The sequence below is a fragment of the Rhipicephalus sanguineus genome, chromosome 11 (assembly GCF_013339695.2).
Source record: "Rhipicephalus sanguineus isolate Rsan-2018 chromosome 11, BIME_Rsan_1.4, whole genome shotgun sequence".
Lineage (NCBI taxonomy): Eukaryota > Metazoa > Arthropoda > Arachnida > Ixodida > Ixodidae > Rhipicephalus > Rhipicephalus sanguineus.
This window is the reverse complement of record NC_051186.1, coordinates 110,067,318-110,077,517: the sequence shown is the minus strand read 5'-3', so window position 1 is coordinate 110,077,517 and position 10,200 is coordinate 110,067,318. Positions and strand designations below refer to the sequence as shown.

The 10,200-nt window shown below is 45.6% G+C and overlaps 1 long non-coding RNA gene across 1 annotated transcript; it reads right to left on the bottom strand.

The window, feature by feature from the left end:
* Positions 1-3,875: 3,875 nt before the first annotated feature.
* On the bottom strand, positions 3,876-8,125 carry LOC119374741 (uncharacterized). Its single transcript, XR_005180282.2, has 3 exons — positions 8,092-8,125; positions 5,043-5,178; positions 3,876-3,983 (listed from the first exon to the last, which is right to left on the bottom strand). It is a non-coding gene; the product is annotated as an uncharacterized LOC119374741 (long non-coding RNA).
* Between the last annotated feature and the right edge of the window lie 2,075 nt (positions 8,126-10,200).

Genomic DNA, 10,200 nt, shown 5'->3' with positions numbered 1-10,200 from the left:
CCGTCGTCGAGGCCACCCAGTGCCACAGGCGGCACAGACGCGTCTCGTCAGCTCTAGTTATTCCCGACGGAAGACGGCGCTGTAGATTTGGGTCCAAGTTGTGAAGACACACGTTGGTGAATTGCGTCGAGTTCCACCGTGCCAGTGTTAGTTCACGTGCAAGTGAACGAAGCCTTGTTGCGGCGTCCGTTCTTGACAGCGGTATAGCTGCACAATGGAGAGCATCATGGGCAGATCGGTCAGCTTCATCAGCACCGTCATTTCCGTAGATACCGCAATGGCGCGGTATCCACTAATAGGTTATGATATGCCGCTTCTCAGTGGCGCGGTGATGAAGCAGTCTTATGTCAGCGACTAACTGTTCATTTGATCCATGTCGATATGATGACATAATGCACTGGAGGGCTGCTTTGGAGCCGGAGAAGACTGACCACGCCTGTGGCGGCTCTTCAACTACGAACTCTAGAGCAGCACGGATGGCGGTGAGTCCTGCAGCCGTCAATGATGTCAAATGCGATGTCTTGAACTTTATGGTGACGGATTTCTCGGGTATGACAACTGCCCCTGCTGAGCTTGTAGAAGAAACTGAACCGTCAGTGTAGGTGTGAATGCGTCCACTCTGTTTTTCATGCAGGAATAATGTGATACCTAAATTGGTATGGCATAACATGACTATGAGAAATGTAAATGACAGGCCATAACAAGAAAATCATGACGTGTGTCATGTACAACATGATTTACATGACATGGTCTCGAGGAGCTCGCGGCCGTTTCGCAAGTTTGTCATGAACCAGATTTGGTAATGCGTGACGTGAGGGAAAGCGAATGTAAATTGAAGGTGGTAACATGACAATCATGATACGCATGACATGCATGTCATGATTTACATGCTATGCTCATGGTGCGCTCACGGCCGGTTCGCTAGCTCCACATAAGCCATAACTGGCATTGTGGGACGTGAATATATGACGAGCATAAATGACAGGTGGCAACATGACCTTCATGACATGCATGTCATAATTTACATGCCACACTCATGGTGCGCTCACGGCCTGTTTGCTAGCTTGACATGCACTAAAGGTGGTATTGTAGGACGCGACTGTATGACGAACATAAATGACAGGTAATAACCTCAGAATCACGCTATGAATGTCAAGTTGGGCATGATTTATATGCAACACTCATGGTGCGTTCGCGGCCGGTTCGCTAGCTTGACATATACTAAAACTGATATTGCATGACGTGACTGTATGACGAACATAAGTGACATGTGGTAAGATGAAAATCATGCATCCCAAATGTGTTGCCTTGCAGGGAGCTCGCGCGATTAGCGTCTATACCCTTCGCAGCTTTTCATCTGCCTCGCGTTCCGCAAAAGCTGTTGGTCGTTAAAATCCTGATGACATTTAAGCAGGTAGTGGCATCGCCGACGCAGAAAGAAACAGCTCGTTTCTTTACAGCAGTGGTCCAGCGTATGTCTACTTCGTATCTCATCTTTCCGTCGTATCTCGTCTTTCCTTCCACCGAGCGCCGCCATCTTGGCATCGTTTCAAAGCTCAAAGTTCCGCCTTCCCGTTTCCCCCATTCTTCATTTCGACCACCCATAGAAAAAGGGCAAATAATAACAAAATCGGAGGTATTCTCACAAACCTGATCACTCCGCGGCCGTAAGCGCGTGAACCGCCGCTGTTCAAAAGGGGACGCGCGTACGGGAGGCAAAGTGCAAGCCTCTATAGTTTCGTACGGAGGAAAATGGTGGACTGTATCGCATGGATTGGGGAAGCCAGTGATTAGATTGAAGCGTTCCGACTGGGTTCCCGACACGTCGTGTCATCCCTTGCCGGGACGATAATAAAGCGACAGCGATGTAATCCGTAGCGATTTATGATCAAAACGCTTATTACTTATCAGATGACTCGCGAGTGCCGCTTTACCGGCTTTACTTCGGAGACGATCTCCCGACGGTTGCTTTCGCGCCTCTCCGCTGAGATTCGAGCGTAGCGCGCGCGTGTGCCTGGTTCCGTTTCGATAAAACGGGCGTCTAATGTTTTCACTAGCGGTAGAGCATTTACGTTTCACTTAGAAAATGTATTAATGTGAGAAAATGCGGCTGCGGTATAGTTCGGTGCGAAGTCACCGTCAGTTTCGTACTGCCGAGAAGACTGTTGTCTCTGCTGCGCGGATGCAGTTTATCGTACAAGAAAATGAATCTTAAGGCGTTAGTAGTTGACAGGGGTGATCACAAAGCTTCATCAGACTAATACACCACAGTTCAGGCTGCCTGATGGCACGTTCCGCGGCCGCAACTGTAGCGATGTAGTTTAACATGTCCAATGTTTACATGCAGCCTGGTGTACTTGCGTTCCATAGGGCTGCACTAAAGCGTCCGCGGTAAATTATAGAGTGTAGTAAACATCTTAAATCAGGTCAAATCAAGCAGTAGAGGCCCAAAAGATTGCGTATTCTGAAGGGCAACAATTATTACTGTCCTGGCGCGCTTTAGCATATGGCCAACTGAAACCAAAACTTTGTTGTTAATTTTCTCAAGAGTGCCTTGTGCCCGCCACATCGCTTGCGGAAAGCATAGCACAGCTATGGCTACACCAATTTTATGCTGTGAGCTTCATTGTAATTCACAGACTGTGCTGTACTTCAACACACGCTGGGAATTTTTGTGTAGGCTTACATTCTTGTCCTATTTTGTAGCGTTACCTACACTGGCCTAGCCGCACCAGTTTCGCGCGCTTCCTCAAGAGCCGTGCTGCTCATGCGCGAGGATCAGTGATGTCACACAGCCGGCGCACCGGTGCCGGCACCTCCCGCGCACTCCGCCGCCGCCGCACGCGACTCGACACCGCCGGTCTGCGCGTTCTGCCACGTCGTAGCCGTGGCAGACACACTGGCGCCGGTGCGCACGCAGCTATTCGCCTTCGCTGTGCAGTCACCGTGTGACACTGCGCTGGAGCCGCTTGGTAACGCCTCTGACTGGCGTTTGCCAGTGTGATATAGCTATGGAAAAGGAGAGCGCAAATGCTGCTGAACGGCGCAAAAAAGCGGTCAAGCTTAACTCATCGGATCCCGAAGTAGTTGCCTGGCTATTAGTGGTTGAACGTAGGAAGAACGAACAGAAGAAGGCTAAACGTGCTACGGGGACACGAAAAGCCAGGAATAATCAGCTGAACCTTTGCTAACGCTACGTATATCCTGGCATAACCGACCTAAGCCACTACAACATTTTTATAATTGCTGCATGACACAATTAGCTGAGACGCAGGCATTTGTACGTAATCTTCAGCAGAAAATTATTAGGGCAGTAAAAAGTACAAACAGTATGGGAACAAAGATACAAAGCAGTTCCAGCCTCCTAGCATGTTTTATTACTGTGCCAAGCTTTCCACGAGCAAGAAACTTGTGAATTTTTACAAAATAAAACAACTGATAAAGATATGTTTACGAACATTTAAATTTAAATTAGGATAATTTGTAGTGTGTGTGCCAAATTTCCTGAAATTATGCCAAGAAACTAAAAAGTTACAAACGATCCCAGCGTCCCCCCTTAAATCACATGTCACCATAATTTTTTCGTGTGTTATTGCTGTATACCTGAAGTGGCAACTCAGGGGTTATTTTTTAGTATAATTGACGTAATAGACACGTTGTTTATTGCTGTCTTGACATATTTTTGATAATTCGACGTCCGGTTCATTCGGTCATTTTTTTCCTGTCCCATGATATATATATGTGTGTGTTTGTGTGTGTGTGTGTGTGTGTGTGTGTGTGTGTGTGTGTGTGTGTGTGTGTGTGTGTGTGTGTGTGTATTTGATTGGCGCGTTCTAATGCCATTTGTATGAAGTCGAGTAGTGACACACATATCAATTCGTATTAATTTTTATTTTCCACAATTTATATTCCCTCCAAATATGTCATTTTGTCAGTTCTTGCACACGTTGGGATTATGGGTGCAATCTGTGCTGTAGATCACTCTGTAAGGAAAAAAATCACGCGTTTTTACTTGTATTGATTTCGTATACCATTTTCATTGTGAAAGGCAGGCTTGTCAAGTTATGTTTTTTTATAGAGGGAAGATATAAATGGCTATGGCGTGTTCTTTGCAAATGGCCATCGTCTGCGGGCAGCAAAGAATGTCCCACAAAAATTGCGCGATCCCCACTACTCACCACTGATTCACTACAAATGAAGAAGGAACAGGCGGGCGGCACACACCAATTAGGATCGCGCAAGCAACGCCAAGCGCATGCGGGAAGCCAAAGAAGACGATGCATGTCGCAGCAAAAAGAAGCAGTATGTGCCAGAATTAGCAGGCTACAAACAAACAAACAAACAAACAAAAAGAAGCATCTTGGTCAAATGGAAAATTTTAAAGGAGCATACGCTAAACTCAAGACAGACTTCCTGGACAAACGAAGACACTTCCTGGATAATTTGAATGGCGGGGTGAGTCATCGGCTATAGCTGAAAATACTGCGATGCCTCCTTGTCGTGTTCTGAAAAGTTTAGCTTGCCACCGAACATCACAGAGCAGAATGGCAGCTCGTATTTTCTGCAACATTTATTCGCACGCATATAGAAAGTGCTCTCACCAGTGTACCTCGGAATGTGAAAGCTAATTTATTCTATAACTACTGCAAAATACTGCAAAAACTGTAGGATTAAAGTGCAGTCGCCTAACCCTATCTGCCTTTGATGCGTGTTATAACTCATGTTCGGCTCGAGTCTTCATTGCTATAGACGAGGGCTCCGTAGCGATGACGCACGGAAAGCGTGCGCGGTGGGCACTGAAGGCTCATATGATGATCGAGGAGATAACATGATGTTATCCTTATAGTACTGAGGCTGCATATGGCCACCCCTTTCGAGAGACAGAGAGGGCCAATTATTAATCGTGACTCGAACGACGTAAGCCGCGAAGACTGATAATCAAAAGTGATGCGCGAAGATCACTGACACGACATTATATTTTTGCGCACATTCTGATTTGGCTGAAGATACGGTTACTTCTATGACATTTGAAATTTTCTCACCAGTCAATTTTTTCGAAGCTGCCTGTGGTGTTTGTAGGTCTCTTCAGCCTTGGTGCCGCTGTCTCAGCGGTGCCTTCGTTGTTATCTGTGGTGGTCTCATGGGAGTCCTCGTATTCCAAATTATAGCCTTCCGCACCTGCGTGTTTGTACATACGTTTTTATTACTTTTGTAAATTGATAAGGAAACTATAGGTTTAGTTGTTGTTGGTATGCGTTTTCTTTTAAAACTGCGTCTTTAGAGGCTTTCTATATATTGTGTATTATACTGTCACGCCGCCATGACGCTCACGATGGCAGCATTCGGCGTGTTGAGTGAACTTGTGCCCGGAAAATTAAAATACAACGTGCAAGCGATTCACACTGTAAGTGATAGCGGCGTGAACAGTCGTCGGCCGTCGAGTAATCCGATCATAGACGGAGTGCGTCGTCTTTTATAAAGCGGTCATCGAATTTTCCAGCGTTATCGCTGGCGCTCGCGTCAGCTCTCAAATAAAGTTGACTATTCGCGTCCTGCGCGTAATCTTAACGGAATGGTCTCAAATAGTTGCGAAGCTTTTCAAGCATTGCAACGTGGTCGCGCCGAGCGTTACTAACAGCTTTTGTGGCTTAAACCCCGAGTACATCAAAATAAAGTTTGTAAACGCGCGTGGCAATACTCTTGCTATCTTCCGCTGTAATTCAGCTTATTTTTCCTGTTATTTCAGAAAATGCTATTAGCCTAAATATTGTGAATGGATAGAAACAAATAACTAGATATTTAAGATAAGTAACTACTTGTTCCCATATATTTTCGCATCGGAAGAAAGTCGATGAAAAGATAAGGGTATTTACTTTCACATTTATTGATGACGCAGAAGACATTACGGACCCGCATAAGGCCATAACTACGTTTAGTTTCAAGGAGTAGTGAACTGCACTTGGAGCTGACATGCAATAGGGGTGTAAATATAGTTGCGTAAATTATTCAGCATTCAGAACATCTCGCATTAGCGGGGTTTTACAGCGTGTTCTGTAAATGAAAGGACGTAATTTCTTAATTTAGTTAAGCCTACCTACTTGTCCTATTTTTGCCCTTACTTATAAAACGAGCATTCGCCAATTACAACATGGAAGACGCATTCGTACTAGTTATGGTACTGATGGGTATGTTCCTAAGGTATTAAAAAATAATACGCGATCACCGTTGATACGTAGCCCAGATCGTCGACTTTAATATCGAAAAATGCTGACGAATGCGTTGGTGTCTACTATTTACACACTTGTGGAAATCTGCACAGCTTGCCATAGAATCATAATATGTACTACCACATACAGCACTCATTATACTGTATTCCATAGGGAAATTCTTATGCCTTTGCCTTCGCCGCAGTTGAGCAATCTAAACTAAGGGCAATTCGTACAGATTCAATTCCGTACAGATTCAATTCATGAGGGTACACGTGAGAACAGGCCTGTGATATGGATATACCTTTCTCACTCATGAATGGTATTCATTTCAATATTATACATTGCATTTCTCTAATTTCGCAGGATTTCCGGGCACGTTTCTCCAAACACGCTGTGTACATGAAGTATTGTATATTTCATATATATATATATATATATATATATATATATATATATATATATATATATATATATATATATATGAGTGAGAAGAACGACTCACGTACGAAGTGCAGCTTTATTAACGTTTCGGCTGGCCCACCATACGAAACGTTAATAAAAGTACATTTCGTACGTGAGTCCTTCTTCTCACACACCTATCGTACCAGACTCATCGATCTTCATACCCATAGATATATATATATATATATATATATATATATATATATATATATATATATATATATATATATATATATATAGAGAGAGAGAGAGAGAGAGAGAGAGAGAGAGAGAGATGTATATATGTGTTATTTATTTTGCTTGTTTGAAATACTGGAAGGCCATAATTTGGCTCAAGGAGGATGGGCTTCATGTAATTGCAACGGAAGGAATGAACACGCGAAACAAGGCACACGTTGAAACAGAACAACAGTGAAGAACACAGTTCAGGCGAACACATGAGCTCGTGGCTTCACTATGCCGAGCACCAGTGTAGCAGCCCAACCATACATTGATGCAAACTTCCGCGTATTGGAGAATACCAGGAGGAGTCAACTGTATGCTTGATAAGGTGCACATCCTATATAAAACAGCGCTGGCTCTAGTGTCTTACAACCATCATCGCTCAGGCGACACAGCCTTGCCTTAATCCATTCATTGCACCGGAATGCCGTATGCCCTCCATTGAGATCAATAAGCTTAATCGAGTCCTGAAAACTGTAATCGGCGATTTGGAAAGTGATTCGATTTCTTCGGTGCGCAACTTTAGGTTCGAAGTGGAGAAGCTGGATTATATTTCCCGGCTATGGTTTTTGAGTTTCCCGGTTCCCGTTGAACTGAAATTAATATATATACAGATCGTTAAGCCTGACGTCCGTGAAAATGTCGCTTCGAAGGTTGGCGCAGTTGACGGCAATGTGCTACGGAAACCACATCATTTGATACTCAAGTCATACATGCTGAATCAGAGCAAACTAGCACAAGACACGAGCACATGCCTTCGTTTATTATTGTGCATGCGCAGGAGTGTTCCCTACCCACCACGAAACATAGCCGAGCGCTCGCATATTCCACCTTGCTGGTCTTATCGCTGAACATTTCATAGAAACCAGAGGGGAGCTCACACGAGTTTCTCTGTTTAATTCCAGCAAGTAGAATTGTCTTAGACTTCATCTTGTGGCAGATAGAAAGCTTAGTCTTTCGATGGAACGAAAGATTTTCCAAAAGCATATTTTTTTTTGCTAAGTGAAACATCAATTACCAAGCGGTTTGTAATACATCTTGCCACAAATGGAAAATATTCCGTTATCTTAATGTGCCCTTTCCAAAAAAGAATTTGGTGCCCCAAGGAAAGGCTAAATATCGCATGCAGAAGTGATCCGCTAACAACCCATACACTATTTAGTGGTATGCAAGGCGTGGAACACGCTTTCACACTTACCTTGAAGTGCATTTTCAAATATTCCTATGAAAACTGGAAGAAAAGAAAGGGTCCACATTGTTAAGGTTTGTAGATTTTGGTAACTGCCATCCGACAGTTACCAAATATTTCACTAATAGAGGAAACAAACATGCACATATGCTCTGCAAATACAAGTTTTGCTGTAAACCAATAAATAGAATGTTTGATGCATCGGAACTGAATTGCATTGCATACGACTACATTAGCGAGAAACGTTCTCTTCTCCCTCAAGTACGGTACCGCGACATCAGCAGACGAGCGTGGAATCACCAATATATAGATATATAGACTACATTGTTTAGACACGACTTCATCATTCCGTAAAAAGACAGTCGGGTGCCTAATGCGCAGAATCCAGGATATTACTATGGGGAGTGCCGCATTTGCTTACTCTTCATAAATGCAGACTACATTGTCTTATGAGGTAGATTGTGGCCTTGCGTTGGAGATATCAAATTATTATTCAGCAAGATCGGCAAAATTAGCCGCAATTCAGAAGCAGATGCTTTATTAGTTGGCAAAAAAAGGAATGCTAGTATGTCACCTCAGTGCGACGTTTCTACTATTCCGGAAAGTAGCAGATGATGGCGTCTAGGCATGTTCGAGGATATGAAACGAAGGTGAACTAGCACAACAACAGTTCTGACGCAGGCAGGCAGACTAAAACCGCTCTCAACTTGACGCGCCAGTCGGTGCCCTTGTAGAAACGAGCGCTTCGTGGACCGGCGCGTCCGTCATCGCATGTGGTGGCGCGTCTACGCGCCGCCACATGCCAACAACGCTTGCCATGACAATGGTAAAATGTTAACAAAAGGAGCAAACGGCGCGGCCAGACGAGGCGCATTCTTACCGAAACTTGCACGGGTATGCGTTCCTGCATTTTCCTTATTGTTTTTATGAGTATACAGCCCTTTTCCTTGCTAAAAAAACAACAATGAGCCAATAAAAGTTCTTAGCCTCGCTCCCATGCTCGTTCCTTATGACGACCAAGGCCGCCTTCCGTAAGGCTGCCTAAACACCAAATAAGGCGAGTTTATGAAACGCATTGAGACCTTTTCTTATCCGCACACTTACCTCTTCCTTACGAAAGGCCTAATTATAGCTTTGTGAAGAAGAAGACGCGTCGCCGGTCAGCAGTATCGCCAACGCTCGCCTCGCGCTGCTTGTCGCTGGCATCTTTCTGGACGGTGATCTGCCCCGACTCGCTGTGTTTGTTCAGAGCGTCACCACAGGAACGCACCGCCAATAAACCTCTTCTCAATTGGTGGAGGGTGGAGGGTGGAGGGAGTCGGACAAGATTCAGCACATCCTCAAAGGGATCGACGATGGCGCATTTCAGATGCTCCTGGCCAGGAATCCTCGCACAGTTTCGGAAGTCGTCACTTTATGCCAAAGTTATGACGAGTTGAGGAAGCAGCGCGCCCTGACTCGGCCATTTTCATCGCACGCCGACTCGCTCTCGAGTCTTGGTGCTGTTCCCGAGCACTCGCCGACGCTTCAGGAGATCAAGGACTTCGTGCGCGAAGAAGTTGCTCGTCAACTTTCCTTGGTCCCCTTCACACAGGAGCCGCCCTCTCGTCTGCCGCCAACGCTCCGCACTGTTATTGCCGAAGAGGTCGCTCAAGCCGTTCCCGTCGCTCACCATCAGCAGTCCGTGGCCGCGCCTCTTACATATGCGCCGGTTATGCAGCCCGTAGCCTCACCTATTACGTATGCCCAGGTGGTGCGTAGGCCTCCCCAGCAGCCTTACCCACCTATGCAGCAATATGCCCACCAATCTGCACCTCTTCCTACATCTTGGGCCGAGCCGCGAGTCAGCACTTCTTGGAGGACTCCTGACAATCGCCCCATTTGCTACGCCTGCGGTACTCCAGGGCACGTTGCTCGATATTGTCGCCGTCGCTTTCAAACATACAGCGACGCTACCCGGCCGTTCCAATACGGCGCTCATCCCATGCGCCCATCTCCTACCGGACCCTCACCATCGGATGCTTACACTGACCACCCTGACTTTCCGTCGCGCCGCTCACCATCTCCTCGACGGCGATCGCTCTCCCCAATGCGTCGCCGACCCGGACCCTCGAACCA